Consider the following 14,976-nt stretch of genomic DNA (forward strand, 5'->3'; position numbering starts at 1 on the left):
ATCCATTCTGCCAATCTATGTCTTTTCACTGGAGAGTTTCATCCATTTACATTCAGTGTTATTATTGCTAAGTAAGGACTTTACTCCTGCCATTTTGTTATTTGTTTTCTGGTTGCGTTGTGGTCTTCTCTTCTTTGTTTATTTCCTTCCTGTCTTAAGGGTGATTTCCTCTGATGATATGATATAGTTTCTTGCCTTTTATTTTTTGTGTATCCATTGTATGTTTTTTGGTTTGAGGTTACCATGAGGTGTGCAAATACTATCTTATAACCCATTATTTTAACCTGATAACAACTTAAAACTATTTGCATAAACAAAAAGAAAACTAAAAAATACCTTATGCTTTAACTTCGTTTCTCCACTTTTTAACATTTTGTTGTTTCTATTTATATCTTATTGTATTAACTATGTCTTAAAAAGTTGTTGAAGTTATTATTTTTGATTGGTTCATCATTTAGTCTCTCTACTTAGGATAAGGGTAGTTTACACACCACAGTTACAATGTTATAATATTCTATGTTTTTCTGTGTACTTACTGTTACCAGTAAGTATTATACCTCAGGTGATTATTTATTTCTCATTAATGGCCTTTTTAGGTGATTATTTATTGCTCATTAACGGCGTTTTCTTTCTGATTGAAGTACTCCATTTATCGTTTCTTGCAAGACAGGTCTGGTGTTGCTAAAATCCCTCAGCTTTTGTTTGTCTGGGAAAATCTTTATTTCTCCTTCACGTTTGAAGGATACTTTTACTGGATGGGGTGAAAGTTTTTTTCCTTCAGCACTTTAAATAGGTCATGCCCCTCTTTCCTGGCCTGTAAGGTTTCCACTGAAAAGTCTGCTGCCAAACATAATGAAGCTCCATTGTATGTTATTTGTTTCTTTTCTCTTGCTGCTTTTAGGATTCTTTCTTTATCCTTGACCTTTGGGAGTTTGATCATTAAATGCCTTCAGGTAGTTGCTTTGGGTTAAATCTGCCTGGTGTTCTATAATCTTTTGTACTTGGATATTGATATCTTTCTCTAGGTTTGGGAAGTTACTGCTTGGAATGAACTTTCTACCCCTATCTCTTTCTCTACCTCCTCTTTAAGGCCAATAACACTTAGATTCGCCCTTTTGAGGCTATTTTCTACATTCTGTAGGCATGCTTCATTGTTCTTTATTCTTTTTTCTTTTGTCTCCTCTGACGATGTATTTTCATGGGTGTTTTTTTTTTCACTTTTATTTTAGATTTCGGGTACATGTGAAGGTTTGTTACATAGGTGAACTCGTATCATGGGGGCTTGTTTTACAGATTATTTCATCACCCAGGTATTAAGCCCATTGCCCAATAATAATATTTTCTGCTTCTCTCCTGCCTCTCGCCCCCTACTCTCAAGTAGACCCCAGAGTCTGTTGTTCCCTTCTTTGTGTTCATGAGTTCTCATCATTTAGCTCCCACTTAAAAGGGAGAACATGCAGTATTGGATTTTCTGTTCCTGTGTTAGTTTGCTAAAACGAATAGCCTCCGAATCCATCCATGTTCCCACAGAAGACATGATCTCATTCTTTTCTATGGCTGCCTAGTATTCCATGGTGTTTCTTTATCCAGTCAGTCACATTTTCTTTATCCAGTCTGTCACTGATGGACATTTAGGTTGATTCCATATCTTTGCTACTGTCAATAGTGCTGCAATGAACATTCATGTGCATGTGTCTTTAGAATGATTTATATTCTTCTGGTATATACCCATTAATGGAATTGCTGAATTGGATGGTAGTTCTGCTTTTAGCTCTTTGAAAAATAACCATACTGCTTTCTGCAATGGTTGAACTAATTTACACTCCCACCAACAGTGTATAAGTGTTCCCTTTTCTCTGCAATCTCACCAGCATCTGTTATTTCTTGACTTTTTAATAATAGCCATTCTGATTGGTGTGAGATAGTATCCCAATGTGGTTTTGGTTTTTTGTTTGTTTGTTTCTTTTGAGATGGAGTCTGACTCTGTTGCCCAGGCTGGAGTGCAATGGCATGATCTCAGTTCACTGCAACCTCCGCCTCCCCAGTTCAAGCAATTCTCCTACCTCAGCCTCCCAAGTAGCTGGAACTATAGGCATGTGTCACCATGCCCAGCTAATTTTTGTATTTTTAGTAGAGATGGGGTTTTACCATGTCGGCCAGGCTGGTCTTGAACTCCTGACCTCAAATGATCCACCTGCCTCAGCCTCCCAAAGTGCTGGGATTACAGGGATGAGCGACCATGCCCTGCCCCATTGTGGTTTTGATTTGCATTTTTCTAATTATCAGTGATATTGAACTTTTTTTCAGTTTTTGGCTACAGGTATGTCTTTTTGAAAAGTGTCTGTTCATGTCCTTTGCCCACTTTTTAATGGTGTTGTTTGTTTTTCTCTTATAAATTTATTTAAGTTGCTTATAGATGCTGGATATTAGGCTGGGTGCAGTGGCTCACACCTGTAATCCCAGCACGTTGGGAGGCTGAGGTGGGCAGATCACTTGAGGTCAGGAGTTGGAGACCAGTCTGGCCAACATAGTGAAACCCTGCCTGTACTAAAAATACAAAAGTTAGCTGGGCATGGTGGTGGGCACCTGTAATCCCAGCTACTTTGGAAGCTGAGGCAGATTAATCAGTTGAACATGGGAGGCGGAGGTTGCAGTGAGCCAAAATCATGCCACTTTGGGAAAAAAAAAAAAAAAAAAGCTGGATATTAACCCTTTGTCAAATGCATAATTTGCAAATATTTTCTCCCATTCTGTAGGTTATCTGTTTACTATGTTAATAGTTTCTTTTGCTGTGCAGGAGCTCTTAAGTTTAATTAGATCCCATTTGTCCATTTTTGCTTTCATTGCAATTGCTTTTGGTGTCTTTGTCATTAAATTTTTGCCCATTCCTATGTCCAAGATGGTATTGCCTAGGTTGTCTTCCAGGGTTTTTATACCTTGGGGTTCTACATTTAAGTCTTTAATCCACCTTCAGCTGATTTTTTGTATATGGTGTAAGGAAGGAGTCTAGCTTTGATTTTCTGCATATGGCTAGCCAGTTATCCCAGCACCATTTATTGAATAGAGAGTCTTTTCCCCATGGCTTATTTTTGTCACTTTGTTGAAGATCAGAGGGGCATAGGTTTGTGGCCTTATTTCTGGGCTTTCTATTCTGTTCCATTGGTCTATGTGCCTGTTTTTGTAGCAGTACCATGCTTTTTTGGTTACTGCAGCCCTGTAGTATAGTTTGAAGTCAGGTAACATAATGCTTCCAGTTTTGTTCTTTTTGCTTAGGATTGCCTTGGCTGTTCAGGCTCTTTTTTTGATTTCCTGTTAAAAAAAAAATTTTTTTTTTGTTTTGAAACAGAGTTTCACTCTTGTTGCCCAGGCTGGAGTGCAATGGTGCAATCTCGGCTCATTGCAACCTCTGCCTCCCGGGTTCAAGCGATTCTCCCATCTCAGCCTCCTAAGTAGCTGGGATTATAGGCATGTGCCACCACACCCGGCTAATTTTGTATATTTAGTAGAGACGGGGTTTCTTCATGTTGGTCAGGCTGGTCTCAAACTCCCAACCTCAGGTGATCTGCCTGCCTCAGCCTCCCAAAGTGCAGGGATTACAGGTGTAAGCCACCATGCCCAGCCATTCCCTGTAAATTTTAAAATAGTTTTTTTCTAGTTCTATGAAGAATGTCATTGGTAGTTTGATATGAATAGTATTGAATCTGTAGATTACTTTGGGCAGTATGACCATTTAATGATATTGGTTTTTCCTATCCATGAGCATGGGATGTTTCTGGGTCTTCACTGTTTTGATGCCAGCACTCCCTTGGCTGCTCCAGCTGGTGTCTCAATATGTCACATGCCCCCCAAGTCCACTGTCTCTTGGCCTAGTTCAGCACTAGGACTCGCCTGAGTTGCAGTCCTTATGGCCTAGAATGCCTTTCAAATTTGCTTGGGGACACAGAGCACTGTAGTCCTTGGTGGCGAGATTTGCAGACACTCAAGTTCAGACACTGGGATCCAGGAGTCCCCTCTGGCTAGGGTGGGTTTAAATGTTTCCTCCATGAGCAGGTGCCGGCTGAGTTTGGTCCGGTTTTCCTTTCTACTCTAACAGGACAGCACTGAGTTTGATGCCTCACAATTGCTGTGTTCCCCCTCCACCAGTGCCCAGGATGCTCTCCAACAAGGCTGTCTCTGCCGGGCATGGGGGAAGAGTGGTGTCAGTGATCCAGGACTGTTTTTTCTATCTTCAGTGCCTCTGTCAGCAATATGAAGTTAAAACCAGGTAATATGAGTGCTCACCTGATTTTTGGTTCTTATGAAAGTATTTTTTCTGTGTTGATAGTTGTTAACTTGGTATCCTTGTTGGGGGGATGATCAGTGGAACCTTCTATTTCGCCATCTTGCTCCATCCTCTATCCTATTTTTTGATATTCTTAATTGATCTAATAGATAGCTACTGGTTCCAAAATAACAACACCAACAATGTATTGAGTGATTATAGCTTATGAATAAGTGAAATGAATGACAGCAATATTATAAGAGATAGGAAGGCAGAATTGGGAAAATTCTAGTATAAGGTACCTATTCGACCTGTGAAGCAGTACAATGTTATTTGAAAGTTGACTTAGATTAATTGTAGATGTATATTGCAAACTCTAGGGCAACCACTAAAAAAAAAATTTTAGGAAATGTAATTGATGTGCTAGAAGGAAAGAGAAAATGGAATCACATCAAATACCCAATTAAACAGAAAAGACAGAAAAGGAGGAGAAGACAAAAGGGAAACAAAAAAGCAAATGCAATGAATAGAAAACTGTTAAAAAATATGGTAGATATTATTCCAACTGTACCAATAATTGCTTTACATGTGAATGGTCTGAACACATCAATTAAAAGACATACTGACAGAGTGATTAAAACTGTTTCTTGTCTACATGAAGCACACTTTAAATACAAAGATGCAGACAGATTTAAAGGAATGGAGAAAGACACACTGTGGTACTATTAATGAAAAGAAAGTTGGCATAGCTATATTAATTTCAAACAAAGCAGATTTTGGCACAAGGGAAATAACAGGGAAGAGGGGCATTACATAATGATAAAGGTGTCAATTCTCTAAGAAGACCTAACAACCTTAATGTGAATATACCTAGCAAAACAGCATCAAAATACATGAGGCAAAAACTAAAACAATTGCAAGGAGAAATAGATGAACCCACTATTATAGTTGGAGACTTGAACACTATTCTGTCAGTAATTGACATATCAGGTAGACAGAAAATCAGTAAAGATATTGTTGAATAGAACACCACCATCAATTAACTGCACTTAATTTATATTTATTAAAAACTACACCTAACAACAGCATAACAGATATTGTTTTCAGGCTCATATGGAGCAGTCACCAAGATAGACCACATTCAGGGCCGTGAAACACACACTACCAAATTTTAAAGAATATAAGTCTTCTAAAATATGCCCTCAAGCCACAGTGGAATTAAACTAGAAATCAATAAAAGAAAGACAGGTGGAAATCCCAAGATATTTCTAGATTAAACAAAACATTTTAAAATAACATGTGGGTCAAAGAATAAATCTCAAAAAAATTAAAAATATTATGAATTAAATGAAAGTACAACTTATCAAAATTTGTGGGATGCAGCAAAAGCAATGCTCAGAGGAAAATTTATAACATTGAATTTATACTTCAAAAAGAAGAAAGGGGCCAGGACTTTGGGAGGCCGAGGCGGGTGGATCACAAAGTCAGAAGATCAAGACCATCCTGGCTAACATGGTGAAACCCCGTCTCTACTAAAAAATACAAAAAATTAGCCGGGCATGGTGGCAGGCGCCTGTAGTCCCAGCTACTCGGGAGGCTGAGACAGGAGAGTGGTGTGAACCTGGAAGGTGGAGCTTGCAGTGAGCCGAGATCACGCCACTGCACTCCAGCCTGGGCAACAGAGCGAGACTCCATCTCAAAAAATAAATAAATAAATAAAAATAAAAAATAAAAAAGAAGAAAGGTCTAAAATCAATAATCCAAGTTCCCATTTTAAGGCAGTAGGAAAAAAAGGGCAATATAAACCTAAAGCAGACAGAAGACAAAAATAATAACAATTAGGGCAGAAATCAATGAAATTAAAGACATGAAAACAATAGAGCAAATTTTTAAAAAGCTGATTCTTTGAAAAGATCAGTATTTGCCTTTGGAATGTTTCTTTGTAAGCTCTTCTTTTTGTCAAAGGATAGTTTACATATGATAAATGTACCATTGTTAGTGTACAGTTATATCAGCACTTCCAATAGAATTTTGTGATGGTAGAAATATTCTATGCAAAGTATAATCAGTAACACTAGCCACATGTGGCTAGTGAACACTGAAAATGTAGTTAGTGTAGCCTAGGAAATGTATTTTTTACTTGTACATTTTTTATTGAGATAAAATTCATATAATATTGGCTAGGCATGGTGGCTTACACCTGTATTCCCAGCACTTTGGGAGGCTGAGGTGGGCGGATCACTTGAGCTCAGGAGTTTGAGACCAGCCTGGGCAACATGGTGAAACCCCATCTCTACCAAAAATACTGAAAAAAATTAGTTAGACGTGGTAGCACGTGCCTGTAGTCCCAGCCATTAGGGAGGCTGAGGTGGGAGAATCGCTTGAGCCTAGGAGGCAGAGGTTGCAGTAAGCCAAGATCATGCCACTGCACTCCAGCCTAGGTCAGAGACCACACCCCCCACCAAAAAAAATTCATATAACATAAAATGTATCATTTCAATCATTTTAAAGTGTGCAATTGAATGGCATTTTTTGCATTCCCAATGCTGGGTAACCATCACCTCTGTCTTAGTCTGTTTCCTGTTGCTTATAACAGAATACCTGAAACTGAGTAATTTCTAAAGAAAAAGAATATATTTCTCACAGTTATGAAAGATGAGAAGTCCATGGTGAAGGGTGTGCATCTGGTGAGAGTCTTAGTTACAAGGCGGTGCAGGGTATCACATTGCAAGGTGGCTGCGCATGCTAACATACTAGCTCAGGTCTCTCTTTCTCTTCCTATAAAGCCACTAGTTCCTCTCCCATGATAACCTATTAATTCATTAAAGCATACATGGATTAACCCATGTATGGGCAGAGCTGTCATGATCCGATCACCCCTTAAAGGCCTCACCTGTCAATACTGCCAAATTGGGAATTAAATTCCAACATGAGTTTTGGAGAGGACAAATATCCAAACCATGGTAATCTCTATCTTGTTCCAAAACATTTTCATCACCCTAAAGGGAAACCCTGCACTCAAAAAGCACTCTCCATTCCTTCCTTCCCCTAGTCCCTGTACCACTAATCTGCTTCCTGTCTCTTTTGATTTGCCTATTTTGGAAATTTTATATAAATGGAATCATACAAGATGTGACCTTTTGTGACTGACATCTTCCACTTAGCATAATGTTTTTAAGGTTCATCCATGTTGTCACACGTCAGTACTCTGCTCTTTTTTGTGGTCGAACAGTATTCTATTATATGGATATATCTCATTTTGTTTATCCATTCATCAGTTGAACATTTGGGTCATTTCCACCTTTTTGGCTGTTGTAAATAGTGGTGCTATGAACATATGTGTACAACTTTTATTTGAATGCTTGTTTTCAATTCTTTTGGATACACTATATGTATAGGAGTGAAATTCCTGGGTCAATATGGTAATTTTGTGTTTAAATTTTTGAAGAACAGCCAAACTGTTCTCCACAGTGATTGTACCAGTTTATGTTCCCAGCAATGTACAAGAATTCTAAGTTCTCCACATCCTCACTAACACTTGTCATTTTCCTTTAAAAAAAATTATAGTCTTCCTAGAGGGTGTGAAGTAGTATCTCATTGCGGTTCTGATTTTCATTTCCCTGATGACTAATCATGAGCAACTTTCATGTGCTTTTTGGCCATTTTTAATGTCTTTGGAGAAATGTCTGTTTGGCTTTTTGCCCATTTTGGAATTGGGTTGTCTTTTTGTCGTTGAATTTTAAGTGTTTGTTATATCTCCTAATTACTACACCTTATCAGATATATGATTTGCAAATATTTTCTCCCGTTGTTTGTTGTCTTTTCACTCTTGATGGTGTCCTTTGATGCACAAAAGTTTTACATTTATGATGCCCAATTTATCTATTTTTTCTTTTGTCACTTGTGCTTTGGAATTATATCTAAAACTCCACTGCCAAATAAAGAGTCATGAAGATGTACACCTATGTTTTCTTCTAAGGGCTTTATGGTTTTCACTTTACATTTAGGTCTTTTATCCATTTTTGAGTTCCTTTCTGTATATAGTATTAAGTAAGGGTTCAACTTCATTTGTTCACAGGTGGCTATTCACAAATGATGATGTCCCAGCATCATTTGTTGAAGAAACTATTCTTTCTTCATTGAATGGCCCTGGCATTTTCGTTGAAAATCAGTTGACCATAGGTTTTTCAGTTTATTTCTGAACACTCAATTCTCTTTCACTGGTCTATGTGTATATTCTTATGCCAAGTACCACACTGTTTTGATTACTGTAGTTTTGTAGTAATATAATTTTAATAAATTTATTTGTTTTTGGTTTTTTGTAGATTTTGTTTGTTTGTTTGTTTGTTTGTTTTTAGATGGGGTCTTGCTCTTGTCTCCCAGGCTGGAGTGCAATGGCATGATCTTGGCTCACTGCAACCTCCACCTGCCGGGTTCAAGTGATTCTCCTGCATCAGCCTCCCGGGTGGCTGGGATTACAGGTGCCCACCACCACACCTGGCTAATTTTTGTATTTTTAGTAGACACAGGGTTTCGCCATGTTGGGCAGGCTTGGTCTCTAACTCCTGGCCTCGTGATCTACCTGCCTCAGCCTCCCAAAGTGCTGGGATTACAGGCATGAGCCACTGCACCCAGCCAATTTTAATAAATTTAAATAACCACGTGTGGCTAGTGGCTACCACTACTAGACAACACAGAATTACATGATTTTTAGTTAATTTAGACAGTTGTAAAACTATCATCACAATTCAGGTTTAGAATATTTTCATTATGAAGTCCTTTTAGCTTTTAATTTCTGTTAATACTTAGTTCCAGTCTCATAATTCTTAGTATTGTTCCAGTTAGGGTTTGACCATTATCCAGTCTACGTGTACCTATAACTTTAAAATTTTTATCAGAATTCATTACATTTTGGATTAAATTTGCTTGTTCTTTTTCCTTTGGACTATTAACTGAAATCAGGTCAAAGAGAAAATGAGAATTTTGCTTGAGAATGGGGTTCAGATAGAAAGAGAAGAAATTGGGGAGTAAAGGGCATATCCTAGGTAACAGAGAGGACATTAGGGGTACAATGGACACAACCAAGCCCACTCTTTCAGGTCCAGAAGGAAGAGGATTCTTAGGGCCAAACCTTTTCTAGTCAGAGCTCGGTTAGTAAATGTTGAGTTTTGCGGGGAGAAATGTTCAGTATTTCAGATTTCTTCTCCTTCCTCCTGCTCCCTTCTAAGATAACAAATGGCATGCCAAGCTGGGGTATAACTTACATGACCACATGGCAGTGGAGGCATTACTGGGATCCACGTGATGTCCTTTGTTTGGTTTTTGTTGCCATTTGGGTTTTTTTGAGACAGAGTCTCAGTTTGTCACCTGGACTGGAGTGCAGTGGTATGATCTCAGCTCCCTGAACCTCTGCCTCCCAGGTTCAAGCGATTCTCGTGTCTCAGCCTCTCAAGTAGCTGGAACCACAGGTGTGTACCACCATGCCTGACTAATTTTTGTGTTTTTAGTACAGATAGGGTTTCGCCACATTGCCCAAGCTGGTCTCAAACTCCTGGACTCAAGTAATCCACCTGCCTTGGCCGCCCAAAGTGCTGGGATTACAGACGTGAGCCACCGTGCCTGGCTGCGATGTCCTTTGGCTCCTTGTTGGTCTTGGTTGTAGAGTGTCTAGACCAGACAGTTTCCTAGACTGGAGATAATAGCAAAGGGAAAACTAGTCCTATCTGACTCTTGGGGCTGATATGCTGACAGCTATAACTGGAGTCCCAGGTCCCAACCATGTGCTCTTGGTCCCACCTGCTGGGGCTCTTTTTATTCCACCCTCCATTCTTCTTAAATACAATTCTCCCAACCCCTCTCTTTCCCCACCCCACTCCCCACCTCCCAAAACACTGGCATTGGTGTTCTCTGGGCTCCTTACTCTAAGGCAGCAAGCTTTAGGTAGAAGTATTCTTTGCATTATGGAAAAAGTAGTATGGTGTATGAGTCCTTCCTTGCCATTGATGTATAAAGTAATTTCGAAAAATCTTTTTTTTTTTTTTTTTTAATGACACAAGGCTTTTACCACAATTTTCTTGCTGGAGGAAAAAAGGCCGAGTAATGACTTGGGGGGAGAAAAGTAGGTATCTATTATTTTCCTTAGGCTCTGAAACTCACTGCTGCAGTGGGTGGGAGTCCCATGGCAGTAAGATTTACAGAATAAAGAAATATATCTGACAATATTTCCAAAACGTCTCCTCTGTTTCATTCTCTCTTCCCCATATATTCTGTAAATGAGGGGCTTCGTGCACCTTGTTTATTGCTGCACCCCAGCTCCTACAGCAGTGCCTGGCACATGGAAAGGGCATCCCTGTTTCCTGGGTTGGGGTATGGATGGAGCACAACCTCATCCCACATCAGTTCAGAGTGACTCTAGGAAGTCAATTATGCTGTTACTAAAAAATTATAAAACCAAGCAGGAATTTGTTTCTAACCATCTATGTCTTATGTTTGCTAATGCCACTATTTTCTCAGAGTTCAGAATTAACTTTCATCTAGTTATTGATCAATGCTATGTACTAATACAAATAATCCTTCCATCTCTGTTCTTACTAAGAGGAACTACTGCACAGATAATTCAAAATATCAGATACATTTGTACCTGATATGCATATTCCTTTTAGATTGAGGAATTTCTAGCCCTAAGGTTAATTTTAACCAGTGGACTTGGTCTTGCAAATCAATACTTCTGCTGCCTAGAGAAAAATTTCCCCAAACTGAACTGCTATGAGTATTCATAATTTTCTGATTCTAAAAGTAATATGAACTTACTATAGAAAATTTGGAAATTGCTTATAACAAAAATTTTTGTTTTTGCTGAGTGGAGTGATAGATGTATTCATATATGGAGAAGTGCATTGTACTCCATTAAGAAAGGAAGAGCCAGTTGGGCACGGTGGCTCACACCTGTAATCCCAGCACTTTGGAAGGCCAAGGCAGGCAGGTTACTGCACTCCAGCCTGGGCAACAGAGCAAGACTGTCTGGCGTGGTGGTGTGCACCGGTAATCCCAGCTACTCGGCAGGCTGAGGGAAGAGAATCACTTGAACCTGGGAGGCTGAGGTTGCAGTGAGCTGAGATCACACTACTGCACTCCAGCCTGGTCAACAGAGCAAGACTGTCTGGAACAGAGGAAGCCAGAAACCAGCCTGTCTAGGTGCTGCCCAAAAGAAGGAAAACAAAGGGAAAGCCTTGTTTGGCTTGTAGCTTGAAAGAATTGAGAGATGAGACACAACTGAAGGAAATACAGGAATTGCCCTGGACTGTAAAATTTTCCTCTGTCTTTCCTACAAAACCTTCAGTAAAAAGTATCATTTGGGGGCTGGGAGCAGTGGCTCACACCTGTAATCCCAGTACTTTGGGAGGCCGAGGCGGGTGGATCACCTGAGGTCAGGATTGCCTGGCCAACATAGTGAAACCTTGTCTCTACTAAAAATACAAAAATTCGCCAGTGTAGTGGCAGGGGCCTGTGGTCCCAACTACTTGGGAGGCTGAGGCAGGAGAATCGCTTGAGCCCAGGAGGTGTAGGTTGCAGTAAGCCAAGATCAGGCCACTGTACTCCAGCCTGGGCAACAGAGTGAAACTCCATCTCAAAATAAAAGGCGGGCAGGATAGAATCCCAGCTGATGTGATGGAAATATGGTTTTCATTCTAGATTTATTTTGATCCCGTGCTCATTTTTTTCTTTGCAGGAGGAAAAAAAGGAAAGGCATAAAACCCCTCTTGGCACTACGTGTGTTGTATTTAGTCCATGGCCAAAGAGAGTTTTATGGGAAAGTTTGCCGTGTGCCAGCAAAGCATTTTCTTTTCCTCCATCCGTAGTTTTAAAAACAAAAACAAAAACATTAACTAAAACAAAGTCTGCCGCCGCCTCCAAAAAGAAAAAGAAGAAAACCCATAGAAGTACTTGCACTAATACGAAACTTTTCATAGTTTAATCTTTCCCAAAAATTAATGCATAGGACTGATTGCAGTTATGAAACATTGAAAACTCTGACTTTTCAGTAACTTAGTGTCCTGTTCAGATATCCTTGGAAGAAAGCCAAAAGGGACTGAAATAATCTTCTGCAAAGCTAAAAGATGATTATCTCCTTTGGCTTTACTATTTGACTCTCTAAAGATCTAGCTTTCGAAAAAGCTAGAATGAGCCAGTTTAGATGGTGACAGATTTTTCCTTCTTCTTAAAGTTATGGTAAATTATGTTCATATATTCACATACGGTCTCATATTTGAGATTAACTGCAGCCTTGGTAGATGGTTATTTTAATGGTGCAGAGGGAGCTCTACTGCCCTTGGATGACTTCCCTATCTACTATCTAAAACCTGAGAGTCTCTACTGGAGTTTTGCCTTTTAACAAGGTTTTCCTGGGACAAAATGCAATATTCTCAAAGGTTAATACTAATTATTGTTACTTCTGCATGAATGGCTTTACCAGGCATTCTCTCCAGGGCTACTAGTTGTTTTTTATTCTTATTCTTATTCTTCTTCTCCTTCTCCTTTTCCTTCTTTATTTTTGCTTCCATCTCCTTTTCCTAGTACCCAGGGCTAGCTTTGACGGTAAGAAGTTACACACTCTGCTAGAAGCCAGCCTCAACTTAGGGGATCACAAAGGAAGAAGGAAGCAGCTGGGAAGAATGTTACAGAGCCTGTGACACAACCAGAAAACAGGCACAATGGCAGCCTGCACTACACCCCTGCAAAACACTTCTGTGTTTTATGCCTCCTTTCTTCTTCCAACATGATAAATTGATTTTTCTCAGCAAGGGTAACATTGGGGTAAGGAAAGACAACCATATTTTGGAAGGGAAAAGGCTGGGAAAATGAGAGACAAGGAAACATCTCTTGGCTGGAGACACACACTCAGGGTTCCTTAAGACAGGGAAGTCATCTTGCATTGCCTTTACAGAGGGAGCCAAAGGCTTCCAAAGATTGTGTTGAGTCACATCTTGGCCCAGTTGCTCAGCCCACCCTGGGCCTTGTACATCAGGTCAACCGTTGGGGCTTAGCTTGTCTCCTTATCTAGGCAAAGGCAAAACTCAGCTTCTGCCACTGTGAGTGTTTTTACTACACATCACTCTTTCTCAACTTCCTTTTTTTTTTTTTTTTTTTTTTGAGACGGAGTCTCGCTCTGTTGCCCAGGCTGGAGTGCAGTGGCTGGATCTCAGCTCACTGCAAGCTCCGCCCCCCGGGTTCACGCCATTCTCCTGCCTCAGCCTTCCGAGTAGCTGGGACTACAGGCACCGCCACCTCGCCTGGATAGTTTTTTGTATCTTGTTAGTAGAGACGGGGTTTCACCGCGTCAGCCAGGATGGTCTCGATCTCCTGATCTCGTGATCCGCCCGTCTCGGCCTCCCAAAGTGCTGGGATTACAGGCTTGAGCCACCGCGTCCGGCCCACTCTCTCTCAACTCCTATGAAACAATTGATGTTCTATAAGAAACAATTGATTTCTAATTGGATCTTTCCTAGTAAACCAAGATTACAAGGTTTTTATATACTGGCTGGGCATGGTGGCTCACATCTGTAATCACACTTGAGGTCAGGAGTTTGAGACCATCCTGGCCAACATGGTGAAACCTCATCTCTACTGAAAATATAATAATTAGCTGGATGTAATGGCAGGTGCCTGTAATCCCAGCTACTCGGGAGGCTGAGGCAGGAGAATTGCTTGAACCCGGGAGGCGGAAGTTGCAGTGAGCGGATCGCGCGACTGCACTTCAGCCTGGGCAACAGAGCAAGATTCTGTCTCAAAAAAAAAAAAGATTTTTGTATACTAAGGATAAGAGTCTTTGGTTAAATATAAAATACATTTGGTCTTCTCCTGAAACTAAGTATTAATTAAGAAACAGCTCAAAGTTTTCTTTTTAAAAAACTGAAGTCATAAGTCTTTTTTTTTTTTTTTTTTTTTTTTTTTTGAGACAGTCTTGCTCTGTTGCCCAGGCTGGGTTGCAATGACACTTAGGGGGAAAAAATGTTTTCCTTTTCTCCTCAGCTCACAGCCACCTCTGCTTCCCAAACTGAAGCAATCCTCCCTCCTTGGCCTCCTGAGTAGCTGGGACTACAGGTGTGTGCCACCATGCCCAGTTAATGTTTACATTTTTTGTAGAGATAAGGTCTCATTATGTTGCTCAGGCTGGTCTCCTGGGCTCAAGCAATCCTCCCACCTCAACCTTCCAAAGTGCTGGGATTTCAAGTGTGAACCACCATGCCCAGCCAAAGTCATAATTCTTGAAAGCCTGAATTACGAACATAGAGTTGATATACTTTGCATGTATGTTTGAAAACTCTTTGGATCCGTATAAACTATCTAGATGATCACAGTGCTTTGCCCATAGCAAGCGTTCACTTGAGATTAATTGATTAAGCACGTTGATTGACTCCATTCCCTCTCACTGTGCTACATGTTTCTGAAGGAAAGTGAGAGCATTACCCAGAGCTCAATTACACTGTTGGCTTTACAAGAGGCACAAACTCCCAAAAGGGTCAAATTGAATTAGATAGAAAGGACTATGCGAATTTTTAATATTTTGGATTTTTTAATTTGGTTTGGTTTGGTATTTTGTTTTTTGTTGTTGTTGTTTTGTTTTGTTTTGTTTTTAATCCTCTCCTCTACCCCTCACAGCATACACACATGCGGAAACACTTCAGGTGAGTAAGGGCTGGATTTTTTCTCTCTAT

The 14,976-nt window shown here is 40.0% G+C and overlaps 1 long non-coding RNA gene across 1 annotated transcript in view; it reads left to right on the plus strand.

The window, feature by feature from the left end:
• The window catches only part of LOC114671712 (uncharacterized), an 88,745-nt gene that overhangs the window by 38,694 nt on the left and 35,075 nt on the right, over positions 1-14,976 (plus strand). The window contains exon 3 of the long non-coding RNA XR_003721739.2: positions 4,094-4,264. This is a non-coding gene — a long non-coding RNA (uncharacterized LOC114671712). The remainder of the gene's footprint in view (positions 1-4,093; positions 4,265-14,976) is intronic.

The sequence above is a fragment of the Macaca mulatta genome, chromosome 13, assembly GCF_049350105.2.
Source record: "Macaca mulatta isolate MMU2019108-1 chromosome 13, T2T-MMU8v2.0, whole genome shotgun sequence".
Taxonomy (NCBI): domain Eukaryota; kingdom Metazoa; phylum Chordata; class Mammalia; order Primates; family Cercopithecidae; genus Macaca; species Macaca mulatta.